Source organism: Physeter macrocephalus, chromosome 17 (assembly GCF_002837175.3).
Source record: "Physeter macrocephalus isolate SW-GA chromosome 17, ASM283717v5, whole genome shotgun sequence".
Classification (NCBI taxonomy): Eukaryota; Metazoa; Chordata; class Mammalia; order Artiodactyla; family Physeteridae; genus Physeter; species Physeter macrocephalus.
In genome coordinates, this window is record NC_041230.1 from 54,511,199 (window position 1) to 54,529,594 (window position 18,396).

The 18,396-nt window shown below is 63.6% G+C and overlaps 2 long non-coding RNA genes across 3 annotated transcripts; both read right to left on the reverse strand.

The window, feature by feature from the left end:
- Positions 1-847: 847 nt before the first annotated feature.
- LOC112065213 (uncharacterized) lies at positions 848-14,848 on the reverse strand. Its single transcript, XR_002891907.2, has 3 exons — positions 14,788-14,848; positions 14,527-14,600; positions 848-1,767 (listed from the first exon to the last, which is right to left on the reverse strand). It is a non-coding gene; the product is annotated as an uncharacterized lncRNA (long non-coding RNA).
- Positions 5,815-7,848, reverse strand: LOC102983367 (uncharacterized). 2 transcript variants are annotated; one of them, XR_448284.2, is made up of 4 exons: positions 7,703-7,848; positions 7,538-7,605; positions 6,761-7,199; positions 5,815-6,025 (listed from the first exon to the last, which is right to left on the reverse strand). It is a non-coding gene; the product is annotated as an uncharacterized lncRNA (long non-coding RNA). The 2 variants fall into 2 exon arrangements; XR_448283.2 differs by having other exon boundaries at positions 7,538-7,848.
- Positions 14,849-18,396: the final 3,548 nt, after the last annotated feature.

Consider the following 18,396-nt stretch of genomic DNA (forward strand, 5'->3'; position numbering starts at 1 on the left):
GTGTGTCCAGCCCTCCTCCAGAGATGGGGATGGTCACCCCGAGGAGGGAACTAGGTCCAGGGGCTTCAGAACGTGCCCCAGGCCACCTAAGCTAGATGGTCCGCCGTACAGCACACTGTCACCGCTGCCTGAAGCCCTCCTGTTCCGCTCACTCCTTTGTCCCTGGAGACAGGGTGGCTCTCGGGGGTCACAGCTAAGGTGCCTCAGAGCCAGGACGGGAGCAGCTGCAGCAAAGGCCCTTCCCCCGCCCGCAGCTCCCCATCACGTCCCTCCGCACCCCGCAACCTCCAACCCACGCCCGCTCTGTGAGCCGGTCCTCAGACGCGCAGCCCCATCTCCGCGGCCGCCTGGGCACAGTTCAGCCCGGCAAGACGGTGAGTGCTGCCTGCCCATCCTGGTGCCCCCGGCTTCCAGCTCCCAGGTCCTGCGGCCACTCCATCACGCGTGTCTGCGTATGTTCAAACATTTAGTCTCCTGCTGAAAACAAAACAAAACAAAACCATTGCCTGGGGCGGAGCCAGCCCAGCGTAATGTCCCCCGTGTCCTGCCCCGGGTGGCCCTGGGACAGAGGGACGCTCTGCGTGTTCTCGGGCCCCGGACCCTCTGCTCAGCCCCCGCCCACATACCCCCGCAGCTCACAGGAGGCCCTGGCCACAGGAAGACAGGATGGGGACGGGCCAGGCTTCCCTAGGGAACAGCCACACGGCACCCGCAGCCCCTCGGCCCCGGTACTCACAGCAAGGACAGTGCTGGCGGGGGCCTGAGACCCCCCCCACCACCTGTAGGCTGTTTTAGAAGCATCTGCTCTGGAGCGAGCCGAGAGCTGGTGGTGTCCATTTGAAGACATCACTGGTCCCTCTCCGTGTTTTCGAACTAAAGCATGTCTTCGCTTTGTGTAGAATAACAATTAATAATAATGCTTATAATGAAGAGGGAGGGGGAGAGGAAGAGGAGAAGGAGATTGATTTTCGAAGCTCTTGCTGTGAGCTGGGCGCTCAGCGTTGTGACATCCTGCATCCCTAGCACAGCCCTGGGAGGAGGTCTGCGGTCGCAGGTGCTAACTGATCCTAAAACGCGTGCAGCCACACGCCTGGAAGATCAGCCCCATGCTCACACGGGACCGAACAGCGCACGGACGGTTTGGTACACGTCCAGCAGTTCAGTCCTCACGATAATCTCGAGAGAGGCCGGACAGGACTGACCGTCCCCGCAGGGAACAGGAGGAGACCTGAGCTCCAAGCGGAGAGGTGACTTGCTCAAGGTCTCCAGCCACGCTTCCTGGAAGCAGAGCTCCAGTCCAGTCCCCTAGGTCTGTGCTGGAAAGTCGCGTCTCTCCAACGACTGGCATTCACGGGTCCACTGGAGTGGGTGCGGCTTTGGGGGTGTGGTGCTCCTGTCCCCGCCCTTCCCGGGATGTGTAACTCTGGAGGAACCTAGCCAGCCACCCAGGAGCCACACTGGAGCTTGACTGTTTGTTCTTGGTGAAGTCGGTGCATTTGCTGTGCTGAATTTGTGGGTCTTGGAGGCATTGGTGTCTGCACTCTGGGATGTCGGGGGTCTGCTGGGTGTGCGTGCGCGCGCACACACACACACACACACACACACACTCTCACAGAGGTAACCCTGTGTGTATGTATCCCTGCATGTCAAATGCCAGCTCGTTGCTGGATGTCCAGGTAAAGGCACCACCAAGACAGGCTTTGTTGAAACGATGGCAGAAGATATAAATATCTGAAGGAGAAAGAAGGATCCTTGCAAAACCACTTGCTGTAAAACAAAAAGCGTGTCAGAAAACCTTAAACCCAGAAGGACCCTTTAGGAATCACCCAGTTCAACCTCATTGTTTCACAGATGGAGAGACCAGAGCCCAGGAGGCAAGGTGATGTAGCTGACACCATTCAGGACACAGGTCTGTTCCTGCCATTGAGAGCTCTCCTCTCACCCACAGTCCCGTACCTGCCACCCACCCAGAGATCATCACATCTGTGAAGTTCTATGTCACAAGCAGGGAAGGCAGAAAACAGGAGCATTCCTTGAAGGAGAAAATTTGGAGGTAGTGAAAACATCACCACCACCATCACCGTTATCTTTATCACCATCACCACCACCACCACCACCACCGCCATCACCACCGTCACCACCGTCACCACCACCACCACCACCGTCACCATCACCATCACCACCACAATCACCATCACCACCACCACCACCACCACCGTCACCATCACCACCGTCACCATCACCACTGTCACCACCACCACCACCAGCATCACCACCACCGTCACCACCGTCACCACCACCACCACCACCACAATCACCATCACCACCACCACCACCGTCACCACCGTCACCACCACCACCACCACCGTCACCATCACCATCACCACCACAATCACCATCACCACCACCACCACCACCACCGTCACCATCACCACCGTCACCATCACCACTGTCACCACCACCACCACCAGCATCACTACCGTCACCACCACCGTCACCACCACCACCACCACCAGCACCACATCACAATGATGGTGGCAGTCCGCTGCTCTGTGTCAGGCTCTTTCTTAAGCACTTGGCGAACGTCCTTTCCTTGAATCCTCCTGACAACCAATATGTGTTATCCCCATTTTCGAAGGAGAAACCTGGGGCTCAGAAAATGGCAGGTGTCTGACGTCCCACAGCTGGTGGGCAGCAGGGCCGCCCTCCTCCCCCGCCCACAGTCACAGTTTGCCCGGTGCACAGATCGTGGAGGTGTGTCACTGTGGCGCTGGGCGTGTGTAAGGAGGTTTGGGGGCAGTGAAATGAAGCGAAGCCGCCTGGAGAGTGAGCAGAGCAGGACAGGGCCTGTCAGCCTTGCAGCCCTGCCTGGGGGCTGGGGAGAGGCCGTTCAGGGGCTCCTCCGGGCTCAGTGCAGAGCACGAAGCCCCGGGAGAGCGGTGTCCTCCCCAGCCGGGCCCCAGCTGTCTGTCTCTCCCTCTCCGGGCCTCTGTTTCTTCACCTGTAAAATGAAGAGGCTGGACCAGACCATCCCCAAGAGTCTTTCTGGCACTGCCATCCTCGGATGCTCTGTACAACTGCCCATGTCACATGGTCACACTGCGTTAAGCACAGATGGTTCCCTGGAGAGGGTGGGGTGCATCCTGAACAGGTTTAAAAGAGGGAAGGGGCTTCAAGTGACAGAGAAGAGAGCATCCCAGGCTGAGGGACGCCTGTGTGGTGCAGAATGAAAGGACAGAATTAGACCATTGTGGATGTACGGAGCTGAGCTGTGAGGTGTACGGACATGAATAAGGCCCAGAGGGGAGACTGAGGCACAGTGTGGTGTATGCGTGCCACAATCTAAGGGTCTACAAGAAGGCTTCATAGAGGAGGGGGCTTCTTGTGGGTCTTGGAGGATCAATAAGAGTTTGCTGGGCTGGCAAAGTTGGCAGGAGGTGAGGAAATGCAGACTGAGGTGGGGGAGACGGAGGGGTATTTAGGGTGACGTGTAGCAGTTCAGTGTGGCTTGAGTTGGGCTGGGAAAGGCAGAGAGGAGGGAAGGCACTGAGACCGGGCTGCACTTGGCCCTGGCGGCAGAAGGCCTTGAGTCTACAACTGAGAGTACGTGTTGTCCTATGGGCACTGGGGAGCCATGAGCGGCCTTTGAGCAGGGGCGTGACATGGCAGAGTCCATGTTTTAGAAAGACCCCCCCCCACCATGATGTCCTGGATGTTTTATTTTGTTTTGTTTTATTTTTGCGGTACGCGGGCCTCTCACCGTTGTGGCCTCTCGCGTTGCGGAGCACAGGCTCCGGACGCGCAGGCTCAGCGGCCACGGCTCACGGGCCCAGCCGCTCCGCGGCATGTGGGATCTTCCCGGACCGGGGCACGAACCTGTGTCCCCTGCATCGGCAGGCGGACTCTCAACCGCTGCGCCACCAGGGAAGCCCATGTCCTGGATGTATTTGCGATGAGTTGTTCCATTACTGACACCAACCCACCTTTGCAACCCTGAACAGCTAGACTCTCGGTAGCAAACACCGTGTGGGGTTGTGCCGGGCCTGGGGTGCCGCGGAGCTGGAGCGGCTGCACTCGAGCCCTGGGAGTCGTGCAGGCTCACCGTGTGCAGGGTGAGCCAGGCACGGTGCCGCCTGTGTTCCAGAGCCCGCGCGACACGTGAACGTCCTGTTTATCTGAGTCAACGCCTGGCAGTGACCGCCCTGGAGGGCAGGAACCACTGCATTCCCACCAGCCTCGCGTGCGCAGGGTACCAGGACCACGCAGGCAGCGGTCAGGTGATCTGCTCGCCCAAGTCAGGCCTTCGAGGGCCTTGGCCGGGTGACAGGCTCGGCCCAGGTGTGAGCAGGTGTCCGATACCCACGCCCCTCCGTGGACAGGCTGCCTGGGAGGCTGAGAAGGACCGGGGGGAGGGGCGCCCGGTTGATGGGTGACGTCTCCCTGGGCTCTGGGCTGGCCCTGCTCCTGACCTTTCCGTCCGGTGCCGTCGGAAGGGATGGTGGGGCCCAAAGGGGAGGCGGTGGCTTCGTTTGGTGAAGCACACGGGTTTGGTAGGTGCGTGACTGGTGTTTTGCTGATTCTACAAGGTACCCTGGGAAGAGGAAACCGGGCCGCTGACCAGGATGCGCTGCTCGGATCTTCCTAACGCCTGTCGGGCCCGCCACGTGCACGCCTGCTGGCCAGCAGGTCCCACGGTCTTCCTGCGATGGTGGACGTGCTGTCCCGCTGTCCCGGGGACACTTGCTCGGCCACACGTGGCCGCTGAGGACTGGGATTGGGGCGAGCACGGCTGGAGAGTGAATTCCTCCTCTTACTGCGTTTGAACACAAAGCACCGCCTGTGGCCCCGGTGCAGACAGCACAGCTCGGGGGCGGGGGGGCCAGCTTCTCCCCGCGATGGCGGCGGCAGAGGAGGCCCGAGCGAGGCCGCACCCGCGCGCTTTGCTTCCCCCCGGGAGGCTCCGTAGCCCCTCCAGGTCCTCCTGAGGAAGGGGCTGCCCTGGGGACGGAGTCCCAGCTGAGCTCACTGCCCTCTCCGCAGGCTGGCACCACGGGGTGGGGGGGCGGGGGGCAGGACCAGCTGCAGGCCAGCGGGCAGGACGCGGCGGAGAGCTGTGGGCAAGGACCAGTGGTCACGCTGGGGTCCGAGGCTCGGAACGGGGCGTGGGGGCCGGGGCTGTGCGGAGCCTGTGGACACGAGGCCTTTCGGAGTCAGGCCGCAGCCGCGGGACCGCGCTTCCTGCTACCCAGTGTGCGGCCTGGGCGTCAGGGTGGGGCCGCGGTACCAAGGGTCCCCTCGCGAAGGCCTCTCCGCTGGCCGCCCTGCGCTCGGGCCCACGTGGTGCCCGCAGAACTCACTGCTCAAGCCACTGCGCTCGGCAGGCGGCCAGGGAGGGTCCAGCCCTTCGCGGAGGTGTGTCCGGGTGGACCCTGGTGAGCGAGGCCTGGACCAGCAGAGAGGGCCGGGCGACGCGGGAGCCGAACTGACCTTCCCTGGCCGTTGTGAAAAGGGTCTGCGGGGCGCCCGCCGCCGACGCAGGGGCTGGAGGCTCGGCGCAGGTCCCGGGAAGAAGGGGGCGGGGGCATCACCGTCGGGCTGTTAGTCACGACCCCCGTGGGAACTGGGGAGGGGTGACGGGGAAGCCAGCGAGGCAGGAAGGTCGCTGATGGCGACCCTGCGAGGTTCTGTCCGCTAGTGCTCGCACGCGGCCACGCGGCCGGGGCAGGGAAGCCGAGGACGGGCTGGGAGGGAGAGGCGGGCCTGGGGTGCGACCCGGGCCCCGCGGTGCTGCCGCTCAGCACCTCTGAACCCTCACTGGCTGGGCGCGGTCCCAGCGAGACGTGTGATCGGAGCAAATCCTCGCGGGCTCAGCCGCGAGAGGAGCCGTCGGGGACACATTCACAGGCGCCCGCAGCGGCTGTACGCGCTGTGCTGGTTCGCTTCTCCGCAGGCGTCGGCCCTGCTGCAGGCACGGGGGGTGGGGGTGGCGAGCAGGGGAGCAGGCCCGGCCTCTGGTTCAGGGATCCTGAGTTCCAGAAGAATAGGTGTGAGCGCACGCACACGCTCACACACGTGGGCGTGCACACGCGTGCACATGTGCACAGACACGCGCGCGTGTACACATACTCTCTTGAATATACATACACTCTCACGTAAACGTGTGCACACTCGCACACACACTCAAGCATGCGCACGCACATACACACACTGACGTGTAGTCATGCATATTCGTGGATATATACACACATTCACATATGCACATACACTCTCACGTGCTCCTCACGTATGTGTGAACACACACACACACACACACACGCTGAGGAACACACACACCTCCCCCAACACATGCGTATGCACACGTACACACAATCGCACGTGCATGTGTACACAGACACTCGGACACACGGTCACACGCACACACCGAGCTGAGGTCAGGGCACCCAGCCACCTACCCAGCGTGTTCCCTCCTATCCTGGCCTCAGTGTCCACCCCTGAGGAGGCGTCCATGACAGCCATGGCCCCCGGGGAGGAGAGGCAGTGCCCGGCACGGACAAGCGGGGACATCAGGGACGGCCTGTGCCCAGGCCCAGGGCCGCCTGAACGTCCACTGGCGTCCAGAGAGGGACCCGCTCCCTGGGCTGGTCCCAGACCCAGGCCCGCCGGCTCTGCACCCAGACGGGGGCCACTTGCCCCTGCAGGCCGGCCCACGCCAGCCCGCCATGTCTCTTCAAAGACCCAGGAGGAATGCCTCATCGCTGACCTTCACCCCCAGGCAGTCCGAGGGAACTAGGTTGGGGCCGTCACAGCAGGTGGCAAAAACGGAAGCACGATTTTTCTTTCACGTCATTAAGTGGAAGAAGAGCTGGCTTGTGTCGGGGCCAGACTGGGATGGATCAGCCATTTGGAGAGAAAACGATCCCAGGGACCTTGCCACATTTTTTCTAGAAGAATGTTGGACGTTCTGGTGGCCAGGTATGGAAAAAGAAAACCTCTGTACACTGAAGTCATTCATGGCCAGTGGCATGGAGGCGTTTACACAGGCCAGGCGGTGAGGGCGCCGCTGCTCCTAGAGCCGCCCCGGCTAAAAGGGCCAGTTGTGTCCGCGCGCCGTGGCCCGTCACCCCAGGCAACACGGAAACACACATGAATGCGCCTTTTACAGCTGGGGCCTTCCTCGCGGCTGCAGAGAAATGACCGACCTGAGCAGATGTAAATTTGTAGTTAGCCCTCGGAGACATAATGATAGGAGAAAAACAACGACAGTGGCATTCGGACGGGGGACGGCTGGCTCCTCTCCTGCAGCCAGGCTGGGTGTCAGGGGGGCGTCCAGGACGGGGAAGGGGAGGAGGCTGGGCCCGGAGGCCCCGAGGCCCCGAGGCCGGGGCTGCAGGCCACTGTCCGTCTCCTCCCTGCCCCGGGCCTGCCCCGGGCACTGCCCTTCCTTGGGCCGAACGCGGTGATCTCCACCCCAGGGCCTCGTTCTGTGGCCGCCCCATGAAAGGGCCCATTCATGCCCCAGGCCACTGGCTTGGGTTACCTCGGCCGGCCGGCTGGTCTCCGCCACCTCTGTTTTCTTTTCATTAGAAGGATTCCCAAATTGAAGGCCTGCGAGAGGCTGAATTCAGGACGCTCAGGCTGAGCATGTCGGGTGCCGAAGAGCCGCCCGCGGGGCCCAGCACCTTCGTGAACGAGTCGGACTTACCGCGGCGGATGGGGAAACTGAGACTCGGGCCACGTGGCTGGCAGCTGGCAGGGTGGGGGTTTGGACCTGGGCCACCAGCTGCCTGATGCCCTGCTGGGAGGAGCCTGGGAAGGACGGGAGTCCTGAGCCAGTGGGCAGGGCTCGGAGGTCTTTCTGGAGGCGGAGGAGGGTTAGGAGAGCTGTCAGTCCCGGGGAGTGTCCGCCTCAGGAAGTCCCACACGGCCCGACCCTCTGCCGAGTCCTGGGTCCCTCGGCCTGGGCGGGACCCCCGCCGGGCCCAGGGGCGCGCAGCCCCCGTGTGGGAGAGCGCGGGGCTGTGCGTGGCATTCGGCAGGAGGGTGTGCCCGTGTCTGTGTGTGACACCCTCCTCGGGAAGAGCGCCCTCTCCTCTCCCTCTTTTTGCTCACACACAGGGCCACTGGGAAGACAGGAAGACAGGCAGAAACAATGGCGCTCCAGGCGGCTGTCTGAGTCACGCCAGCCACCGTCAGTCTGGAATGTCTCCTTGGAAAGCGGCTGCCTCTGCTCCGGCCCCACCCGCGCGGCCACCGCTCAGGCCTCCCGCCCTCCCCCTCCCTCCCCCCCCCCACCTTCGCTGGGGGACCCACCCCCATCACAGCAGACCCTGCAAAGGCCCCAGACAGCTCATCAAAGCAGCTTTCACGCATGCCTGTTGGGGACCTGAGCCGCGCGCGCCCGCGGCAGGAAAGCTCACGCCGTGCGCTAGAGATAAAGATGGATTCGTTTGCATTTTGTACTTTCCCTAACGTCCTCTAAGGCCTGGCTTTTTTCTTCCCTGATGTCAGGGAGGAGACTTGTCGGTAGGCCCTGCCCCCGGGTGCCTGAAGGGCCAGAGGGGTCGTCAAGGTACCTCACGTCCTGGGACCACTTGCTCCTCCTTCCTGGGACACCGCTACTATGTCCAACAGCTCAGAGACCCCCGGCCACTGTCTGGAGGAGCTGGGGCCGCCCCGCCACCCCCCGGGTCCTGCTTTGCCCTCCCAGCCTCTCACGTCCTCCCTGAGCGGTGGCCGTCACTGTTGCCGCCTCCCAGGCCGGGAGGCAGAGGCCCAGAGAGGTCGCTGACTTGTACAAGGACACACAGCCGGCGGGGCGCAGCGGGGCAGAGGCCAGGCCTGCCTGTGCCAGCCTCCCCGAGTCCACGGACCATTTGGCAAACTCCGCCGACGCCATGTCCCCAACGTGGGTTCCTTGGAGCCCACGGGGACGGTGCACAGGGCACACCTTCCTGGGCAGGTCTTGGGTTCCATGTACGTCGATGTTTGCTGCGTCCGCGCCGGAGAGGCTCTTCGTGGGACGGGGCCCAAGAGCCACCAAATCCACCAAACCCCCCATTAACCAGCAGGACCCCCGAAGAGGTGAGGGGCGCCCAGAAGGCGTCTCTGTGAGGCCGGCAGCGGGCTCCCAGGGCTCAGGCAGCCGCCGGCCACCACGCCCTGGCCCTGGACTCAGCCAGGAGGCCAGCGGCAGGCAGAGGCAGTCAGCGACGGGACAGCCTCTACCGTGAACTCCTGCGTCCTTAGGCGGGCCCCCTGCTCCCTCCAGCCTCAGTCTCCCCATCCAGCAAAGGGGGCTAAGGAGCCCAAGATGGCAGGTGACACTTGCCGGGAGAACTCCAGGAGGGTCGAAACACCCGACCCGGCGCATCACGGCCACAGGCCTGGTCCGAGGTCTGAGGTCTCATCTCCCGGGGACGAGGGTCTCGTCCCTGGGGATCCCACTGGAGAGGACCCACCCTCGGGGCAGGGGTGGGCATCACTCTCGAGGTGGGAGACTGCCTGGACGGATGGGTGTCCACATGCCAGGCGCTGTCAGTGTCAAGCTGGAACGGCCATGTGACACTATACCCCTGGAATTTGCTGGAGGTTTCCCTCCCCCCCGGCCCTGCGCTGCCTTTGGGTCCGCGGTTTCATTTTGACATCAGGCAGAAGTTAGGGGATGACTCAGGAGCTGACTGGCTCTCCCAGCACACGCGGGGGGCCCTGGGAGCCTCTGCCCCTTGGGGGTGGCCAGTGGCAGGCAGCGAGGGGACAGACGGGCGATGGGAGAGCCGGGCTCCGTGTCTGTGACTTCGGGCGAGTCGGGTCAGCCCCCCTGCGAGGTCGTCTCCCCTTGGAGAGTGGAGGCTTAGTACAGCTGGGAAGCTTCCAGCTCCGCTGCTTCTCAGGGCAGAAGCTGGGCCTCCCATGCAGGAGACCCTGCCGGCCACGCCCCCTCCACAGAGCCCCACGGGGGTGTCCCGTCAGGCAGCTCTTCCTGGGCAGGGGGCCGCGGCTCCACGTCCAGCCGAGGGGCCAGTGAGGAGGAAGAGGCGGCTCTGGGACCCAGAGGCCCAGCTCACCAACCGCCCGGAGGCCGCTGGCCCTCGGTACTGCCCAATCATCCTTCGTCTGGAGGCCAACCTGAGCCTCGCAGGAGGTTCAGTAACATCTCTGGTGTCTGCCTGTTGGATGTCATAGCAGCCCCCCGACTGAGAAGCGTTGGGTTTCACGCCCAAGCAGGTGCGCCTGGAGGATTGGGGTGGGGGCTTGGGGGCTGTCCAGAGTCACCAACCTGGAGGGCTGGGCTCCCAGCTGTGTGGGATGGTGGCCCTGGAGCAGGAGAGGCGTGCCGCGTGGCCCTGGGCGTGTTCTAAGCCGCCTTGTGAGATGGGGAGGGTAGTAGGCTACCTCCTAGGGTGGCCAAATTCGTTCACTCGTGCAGCACCTGTACGTCAGCTCTTAGGACTGGTCAGCGGTAGCGCGGAGCGAGGGCCTCTGTTGTTTCTGCACACTCGAGAGAGAGAGCGCTTCTCACACAAGGGGTGCGCGGGTGTACCACGCTGGACACACACACACACACACACACACACACACGGGTGAGCTCTGAAACTGTGGCCTTTCTTAGAAACAAGAATAGACCCGTTAGGAAGGGTCAGGAAGGAAAAACCTTCTGGGAACTTGTCTGAGCCAGGGGACCCCCGGCATTAGAAACTTTAGGAAACCAACTGATTGAAATACCGATTAACTGGAGGGGGTTTCTTAGCCCCTTCCTGTGCCGCTTTCCATGGAGAGGGCGATCCCAGGACCCTGAGGCCCAGAATGATGCCACGGAAATGTGAGCTGAGGCTCGGAGCCCCTGAGCGCCAGCAGGGCCAGGAGGCGGGGCCTCTGAGCCCCTAGCCCCTTGTTCAGTTCAAGTTTTCAAGACAACTGGCAGGAATTCCTGGAACCTCCTCAGATGCTCTAATGAGCGGCGATAGGAAAATCAGCTTTGATTCGCAGTGTGTTTTAGCCGATTATGAATTGTACGTGCAGAGCTCAGCGCTCGACCACGGGTGCGAGACCACAGGCCACAGGCGGACCGGGCGGCCCATTCACTCATTTCCACGCCCGCGTGCAGGATTCCGGGCCAAAGGCCCTGTGTTACCTATACCTTGCTTTACATGATAAAGGTGTTCCTAAGAGGCTGTGAAACTTGAACTTTGTAGTCCGAGCAGTGCTGGCAGCACTCTCAGGGGGAACGCGGCTCAAACGACTAGTTCTGAAAGGATGCCTTTCTGTAAAGGGAAGAATTCCCCTCAATTTCACTGCTCCGAAGTGCCCTAAGCCCATGCCGTGGTTTGTCTCAAGTGGGGAGGGGCTGCATCTGTTGGTGGACGCCTCCCACGAGGGCTGCCCCCGGGCCTCGAAGGACCCACCTGTCCACACCAGGGACCGGCCTCTCGCTCCTGCTTTGCCCCAGAATAGCCTGTGTCACACACACTGGGCTGTGTGGCTTTGGGCAGATCCCTTGCCTTCTCTGGGCCTGGATGTCCTCATCTGTGAATGAACCGCTGAGCAGCTGGCCTGTTAGGGTCCCTCCGGCTCTAGGGACCTGCATGGTTCCAGCTCCCCACCGTCTGTGTTCCAGTCTGGGACAGGCCAGAGGCTGGACGGGGGGGCCCAGAGCAAAGGCACTGTGGTTTTAGGGGCCATCAACTCCCACCTTCAAGGCGTGGGGAGACCTCCAGCTGAAGTTCCCCAAGCAGGTGCAAAGCGACAGTGGTGTGCCCCCCACCACCACTTATCCTCCCCGCCAGAGGCACAGGGGGCAATGTTCACCCGGCCCGTACCAGGTGAGGGCCGGAGAGGAGGCCGCGCGGGGATGGAGATAGGGGAGCAACTGGAAACCACATGGGTACACTCACGCCACCAGTTTGGGAGGTCGTGCTAAATCCAGCCTTTGCCTCCGAGCAGCAGCAAAAGCCCTGCCAGGTTTGGGGTGGGCTGGCAGTGGGCCTGGGCAGGGTTTGCTGGCTTACGCACCTTTCCCATCAGGACCCCCATCACTAGGGTGGATCCCCGGAAACAAACACCTAGGAAGAGCGGTGCTTAAAAATAGCGGGGGGCGGGGGCGGGGGGGAGCAAGGTTTGTAACTGAAGCCGCCGCCGGTGCCTGGGGGCAGACCCCGCGGCCAGCCGGAGCACCCAGCCGGCTGCCGGGAGCTTGTTTGGAGAGGACTTGGCCCGCGCGGCCCGACCTGGGAAGCGGGTGGAGGTTGCTTCCCTCCTTTCCCCACCCCGCCCCGGAGGGGCAGAGCGCTGCGCGGCCCGGGCGGGCCTGCGGTCAGGGATGAGGACTGCGCCTCCGCGCCGCAGAGCGCTGCGCGCGGGCCGGGCGCCGGCAGCCGCCGCTGCCGTTCTGGGAGCTCGTTCGCATCCGCCAGCGCGGCGAGCGGCGCGGGGCCCTCGGAGCGGGAGGTGAGTGTGGACGCGCCGCGCCCCGCGCCGCCCGCGGCTCCCGGGCAGCGGCGCTGGCTCGGGCGGCGGTGGAGGGACTCGGGGCTTGGCCCCCGGGGTCACCTGGCTGCCCGCTCCCCGCCGCGTCCCCGCGCCCTCGGTGGCGCGCCCCGGCGGGGCCGGACGGACCCTCCCGGCCCTCGCTGCTCCGCGGCCCGGCTGCCCCGACCTCGCTCCCGGCCCGGGACGTGCAGCGCCGCAGACGCCAGGGCGCGCCGGGGGCTCGGCGGGGGCCGCGGCCGTGCCGCCCGGCCTCAGCCCTGTCCGGCGCCCTTGACAGAGCTTGGGCCAGCTCCGCGGGACACTTTGCAAAGTGCAGCCCAAGCGGCCGCCGAGCGGTGGGTTCCGGGGAGCTGGGAGCCGCCGGGCCGGACTGCGGGGAGCGGGGGCCGGGCGGGGGGCGCGAGCGGCCGGGGGCCGGCCATTCATTTCGGATCGCCGCGGTGGGTCCCCGAGCCGGGCCGCTGCCTCCTCTGGGTCGCCCCCGGGCGTGCTGGCCCCGTGGCACTCGGACGCTGCGGCGGAGGCAGCGCGCGGAGCGGGGTGGGGTCTTTCCGACCGGGGGGCTCCGCGCCGCTGTGCTCCTGCGGGGGGAGGCCACGCGGCGCCCCAACCCGGCCCGCGCCCCTGGCTGGCTTGGCGCGCCCAGGGAACCGGGCCAGAGGGACCCGTGGGGACGCGGCGCCGCACGGCGGCGGCCGGAAGGGAAGGCCAGCCGGGCTCGCGGGGACTTCCCGCGGCCACCAGACCCTGCCCCTGCACCGTCCGCCGGGGGGCGGGGGCGAGGGCAACGGGGTCGGAGGGACAGGCCTCTGGGTGCAGCGGTGGCGGTGGGGGGCTCCTGTGCCGTGGCAGCTGCTGAGGCCTTTAACCCTTTCCGGACTGGCGCTTGAGCGGACGCTATTTGCCGTGTAGGGACTGTGCCACGTGTTACTGCGTTAATCCTCCTATCAGGAGCTAGGTGGTGCCCCATATTCTCGATGAAGAAACTGAGGGCCAGAGAGGTTAGGTAACTGGGCCAGCGCAGCACAGCTAGTGAGCAGCAGTGGCTGATAACCCCTCTCCATTCCATCAGGTAGACTCCACGTCTGCCTCTTGGTTGAGCAAATGTGCATCGAACCCTCTCAGTGCCCCGCAATGTCCCAGGCATCCCCTGACCCAGCAAAGACCACTGCCTTCCTGATAACAGGCAAGGTAACAGGCAAAATGCCGGGGACAGTATCAGACAGGGAGCTGGTGGGGGGGGGGGGGCGGGGCAGGGCGGGCAGAGGTGGGGCGGAGTTACAGTTTAAGGAAGGACAGCCAGGGCCACCTCTGAGAAAGTGGCCTGGGAGGGCATGCCCTCGTGTACCTTGTGCCCGGCCTGGCAGGTCCGGAACCACGGGGCAGAGCCTGCCAGGAGCCTCCCTGTGAGGAGGAAGAGGGGGAATCCTGTTTGAAGCAACAGTACCAGACGGGGAGCGGGGGGGGGGGGGGGGGGCGGGGCAGGGCGGGCAGAGGTGGGGCGGAGTTACAGTTTAAGGAAGGACAGCCAGGGCCACCTCTGAGAAAGTGGCCTGGGAGGGCATGCCCTCGTGTACCTTGTGCCCGGCCTGGCAGGTCCGGAACCACGGGGCAGAGCCTGCCAGGAGCCTCCCTGTGAGGAGGAAGAGGGGGAATCCTGTTTGAAGCAAATAGGAAGGCCAGGCCATCTCAAGGGGGACCATGGCCCCTACAGCGTCTCAACCTGGTAAGCGCAGCATCTCAGCCTGGTGAAGGATGTGTGGCCCCGCACCTGAACCCCTGTCTGGCTGCCGCTCCGGGCAGTGTGGAAGCAGCAAGTCCCAGGATTTCAGGGTCAGAGGGAACTTAGAGGTCATGAACTTCAACCCCCTCATCCAGGCTTCGGTCTCCACCAGACCCTGCCTCTGGGTTACCGACTCTGCTTGAATACCCCCCGGTGACGGGGAACTCACTCCTGTCACAGCAGCCAGGTCCCACCCCTGAAATCCGCAGAAGGGTTCCAAGAAAGCTCTGCTGCAAGTAGAGCAGAAAGCCTCCTACCTGTGGTTTCTGTCAACTCCAGTCCTGTCATCCGTGGGCAGCACACTTGGGTTAACTCTCACACACGGTTGCCTCTGCAGAATGTTAATAGAGAGATTATGTCCCATTTTAGCCTCCTCTTTTCAGGGCCTGCGCCTTTTCCAACTTAACTTCCAGGCCAGGCACCTTCCCGCCTCCCTCCCTGGGAGAAGGTCGGCGGGTCTCCACCTGGCTTCACATTTGTGAGCACCAGGTGGCCGGGAAACAGAGACCTGCCCTCACCTCCTTTCTTCCGGAACCTTGCAACCACCGATGGTGCCAAAGACACATGTGCTCTTGGACATCGGCTCACACTTCTGCTTCCTCCAGAGCCCTGAGACTTCCGAGCCAAGCCCCACCCCATCCCTGTTGGTTTTGACTGTAAGAATTCAGTTACCCTCTGCTTCCTCATCCAAAAGGAGGGGCTGAGAGTGAGGGGGAAGGCAGGGCAGATCAAGAGCGCAGGCTCCAGAAACAGCTGTCCGCGGGCTGTGTGGGCAAGTCACCAGGACTGTGGGGGACTTCGCAGGGCGTCATGGGACAGGCTGAGGGACAGAGCGCCGGGACACAGGCAAGCGTGTCGAGTGGGCAGATGCTGCGTGGTTACTGCCCTCGGGGTCACGGAGACTCCGAGGGGTCTGTGGGAGGGGTGTGGAAGATGCAAAATACTTGAAAGGGCGCGAGGTGCCAGCTGCCAAGTCCAGGACAGAGGGAGGTTGTAGGGAACCGTCGTGCAGCCAAGGCAGGACGCAGCCTGGGTCCCGGTGGGCCCGCCTCCCCAGCCCGCCCCGGCTGGCCTGCCCACCTTGGCTTTGGTTCATTGTAGATACGTGGTGGGGAAGAGAGCTGGGAAAGTGCATGACCAGCCCACTCTCCTGCCCGCTGCAGACAGAGCTAGAGCTGGAGCCCAGCATTCAAAGACGGCCACGGTCCAGCCCGTCCTCTCCCGGACAGCCCTCCTGGTCCACTCAGCATCCAGGATGCTGGCTGCTGCTTCCCACCTTGCGGCCTGGACACCTGGCGTCCTGTCCGCCATCTCCACCGTCCCACCTTCCCCATCAGGACACCCCTCCCTCTGTTCCGCCCGCAGTCCTTCTGGCACCCCACCTCTCGTCGCCTGTGGACCTGCCCGTCCCCCACGAACAGGAAGATGATGCCGTGCTCAGAGCTCTGTCCCGGCCAAGCCGTGCGGTGCACTCAGCACCCCCCTGGCTGGGGGGCTTTCAGGATTCTATTGCCAACCTCGTTCTCTGACGGAATTGGGGGCTGAACTGAGCCTGGTGGAGGGAGGAGGGTGGGGGCTGGGTGAGCTCTGTGAGACATCCTTGCAATTGCCTGGGACTAGTTTATCCTCACCTTTCACCTGGGGGCCATAGCTGGGGTGGCAGGCGCTGTCCTCAGGGACTGACTGCAATCTTGTACTTCACTCAGCCCCACCATTTCCCTGGGTGGAAAGAAAAGTAAGCCTGTGTGTTTGGGCAGGTTGTTCGGTGCGCAAAGGCGCCGAGCCTGTGCTCCGCTCAGCAGGCCTCCCTCCGCACACCCAGGCTGTGTCCCCCCCGGGGCTGCCTTGTCCTACACACCCAAAGGTCCCGGAAGCGGGAGTGGCGGCCCCACTGCAGACGTGCGTGCCCTGCGCGGACTGCTTTCTTTGCTCGTGAGGACCGCGCGTGCAGTGCCGTCGCGTGTGCCCCCTGGACGCTGCCCGCCAGCAGGGCTGAGGCCTCTGTCATTTCTGACTTGGGATTCCCTCCTTGCTCCTCGGGTGCTGTCACGCGCTTCGGCCCCTCAGCCTTCTTATGGGTCCACGTCACTCCTGCAGACGCCCCCTGGGACTGGGTCTGCCGGGCCAACTTGGGGAAGGGTAGGAGGCAGGGTGGCAGGCGGGGGCCGGGCCTGGCCGTGGCCTGCGCTGTGTGTTCCCGCCTCCAGATGGTCTCTAGCGCCCGCGGCCCCGCCGCTGCGCCCGGCCGGCCTGCGGTCGCCCGTCCTGGCTCCCGGTGACCAGAAAGTGAGATCGGTGACTGCACTGGCCGGACTCTGGGGGCTGTGACTCCGGCGTCAAACTATAGGTTTCCTGCTCAGTACTCATCCAGTTCTTGTCAGGATTGAAGTGGTCTCTTAGAATTACATCCCTGTCTAAATAAAGCTGGCTTTTTGAAGGACAGTTCCAAATATAAGCTCCCTTTCTGACGGTGGGGAGAGCCTGAGGATGGAGGGGGGCTCCCTCCAGAATGCGGGGCTAGTCTGGGGGACCCTGGGGGCTTACCTGCCGCATCCCGACACGCCGTCCCAGGCCCCCTCACCGCCCCGTCTTCCACGTGACCCAGAGCGAGAAGCAGGAGGGGCCCACGGCCTGCAGCCCAGGAGCTGGCAGCACGGCTGTCCTTGCCTCCCCCAGGGGGTCCTCACCCCCACAGCTCTCACCCTCCCACACAGGGGTGGGGCTCACTCGAGTGAAAAATGGGTTTGGGGGGGACTCAGAGCCCCGGGTCAAGGCCCGCTCAGCCTCCCCAGAGGCCATAACTAGGCAGCGGCCCCCTGGGGGGCCCAGCTTGCATCACAGAGAGGGCCAGGGGAGGTGGCCTTCAAGGTGCGTCCTTACGCAGCTGCCTGTCCTGGGCTCGGCCACCCACCTGTACCCAGAGTCAGCAGCCAGTGGAGGAGGGCGGAGGAGGGAGGGACCATACAGGTGAGAGCAGGTGGATGGGACAGGGACCCGGGACCAGAGCCGCCTCCTCGGCCGTCTTCAGCCCCCTGGCGGGCGGGCGGGCGGGCGGGCAGGCGGGAGCCAGCAGCCGGCTGTCCGCTAACAGCCTCTGTCCTGACTCGGGGCTGCTCGCAGGCGGGCGTCCCAGCCAGCGGCTAAACAGAATCCACATTCATGAGCGGCCCTGGAGCCTTTCCGGAGGCCCGGCCCACCGCCCTGCAGAATGTGACCATCGCATTTTCTGAATTCCTCCGGGGTGGCCGGGCCAAGGTGGCCGCGTGTAAACGGGGACTGCTTCTCCGGGCCCTGCATGTGGCCGGCCGGGCGCTGCCCTCTGGGGACGCTGCAGAACAGGGCCTCGCTGGGTTCCTGGCTAGGGGCGGGGCCGGGGGGCGGCCAGTGGGGAATTGGCACGGCCGTGGCTGGACGGGGCGAGGGAGCCAGGACCAGGTCCTGGTCCTGGAGGAGGCGGCCCCACTGGCGGAGGCTGTGGTGCTGTGGGCTGGTGGGCATCTCGTGTCCGACGTCAGCCCTACTCAGCAGGAACCTTGTTTTGAAAAATATGTATATAGTTCATGTATCATAAAATTCACCCTTTTAAAGTGTACACGCCACCGGTGGTTTTTAGAGTGTTCACAAGGTTGTGCAACCATCACCACCGTCTTGTTCTAGAACATTCTCATCACCCCAAAAGGAAACCTGGTACCCACTGGCAGTCACTCCTGCCCCTCCCCCAGCCTTGGCAACCACTACGCTACTTTCTTTCTCTATGGATTTGCCCATTCTGGACGTTTCACATGAACGAAACCACAGTGTTTTTCTTTCCATGACTCTCTTCACGTGGCGTGGCATTCGCCGGGTTCATCTATGCTGCAGCCGGGGTTGAAACTTTGTTCCTTTTTAAGGCTGAATAATATTCCAGCGTGTGGGCGACCACACTGTGTGTGTCCAGCGTCCGCGATGGACGCTTGGGCGCTTTCACCCTTGAGCTGCGTGGGTGACTCTGCTGTGAACACGCGTGTGCAGGCGTTTGTGTGGACGTGTGTTTTCGGTTCTCGAGGGTAGACGTCCGTGGAGTCACGTGGTCACTCTGACCTGTCCAGGAGCTGCCGGACCGTTCCACACTCCAGCTGCACCATTTC